This window comes from Tenrec ecaudatus, unplaced genomic scaffold, assembly GCF_050624435.1.
Source record: "Tenrec ecaudatus isolate mTenEca1 unplaced genomic scaffold, mTenEca1.hap1 Scaffold_121, whole genome shotgun sequence".
NCBI classification, from domain to species: domain Eukaryota; kingdom Metazoa; phylum Chordata; class Mammalia; order Afrosoricida; family Tenrecidae; genus Tenrec; species Tenrec ecaudatus.
The window spans coordinates 881172-882478 of NW_027457771.1; the positions used below are offsets into that span (position 1 = coordinate 881172).

At 34.3% G+C, this 1307-nt stretch overlaps 1 pseudogene; it reads left to right on the forward strand.

Moving 5' to 3' along the window:
- The first annotated feature begins 666 nt into the window (after positions 1-666).
- Positions 667-766, forward strand: LOC142435989 (U6 spliceosomal RNA; annotated as a pseudogene).
- The last annotated feature ends 541 nt before the right edge of the window (positions 767-1307 follow it).

The following is a 1307-nucleotide window of genomic DNA, read 5'->3' on the forward strand; positions in this document are numbered from 1 at the left end:
GAGCATGTACACTGCTACGGATAAGAGCTCACAACACAGGGAATCTGGGACAGATAACCCTCTTAGGACCAATAATGAGAGCAGTGACACCTGAAAAGGAAGGGGAAGTTGGGAGGAGAAATATGGAACCAATCACTATGATCAACATATAACCCACTCCAAGGGGGACAGACAACATAAAAGTGGATGAAGGAAGACAGCACTTGGTGTAGGTGACCAGATTTTAACATTGGTAAAGCGGGACACCAGCGGGACACCATTGATAAAACTCATATCCTGGTGAAATAGCCACATGGCAGCTGAAAACCATATAACCTAGCTTGTGCATTCTTTTCCAAAATCAGGACTTATTAAAAATGCCGCGGGATGCGGAAACAATTGTTAAAAATCGGGACTGTCCCGCCAAAAGAAAATGTTTTGAAAATGATGATGGCAACATATGTACAAATGTTCTTGACATAATATATCTATGCATTATGACAAGAGCTGTAAGAGTCCCCAATATAATGATTAAAAAAAAAAGATTATGAGTGTACACACACCACAGTCCTATTCTGCCCACTTACCAACTGTTCTCATTAATTTCACATAGTTGGATACTGATAAAATAGAAAAAAATTATGAAACAGAATGGCAAATTCCTTTTTAAAAATCCACATATAACCAGTTTTAGAAACACATATAGTAAAATCGGAATGGTCCAAAAAGATCAGCACAGACCCTGCCCAAAGATTACACTCAAATTGGTGAAGATTTTCGCATTTTTTGCTTCAGTAAAATATCAAAAGCTTCATTAAAAATCCATACTTAAAAGTCAGTTGAGACTACTACACTAAGATAATTTTAAATTGTCAAGTAAAATCAACCCACTTTAACCTAAGTAATAGCTTGGCTCAAATAAACAAAAAAAAGGAAATCATTTGTATGTACTGGGCTTCTTTAAAAAATCACTTATATAAGGTCAAATGGTCAATAATTATTGTTTAGAAAAGATGAGAAGACATGGGGAAATGGAAAGTAGATTAATGAAAATGGGATAACCTGAACAGAAATGAATGCTATTGCATTGTGAAGAATGTAACTAATGTCAATTGACAACTTGTGTAGACATTATGGAAAGAGAATCTAAACTGCATCTAAGCGTTCACTGAAAATGCAATGAAATATCCTTTAAAAAATAAAATAGGTAAATAAATTTTTATTTCTAATTTTTTATTACATTTCAGGTAATCAATTTCGTATGGGCAAAAGTATAAACAGTTCTCCAAAGAGGATGTGTGTAGCTAATAATCACATGAAAAGATGTT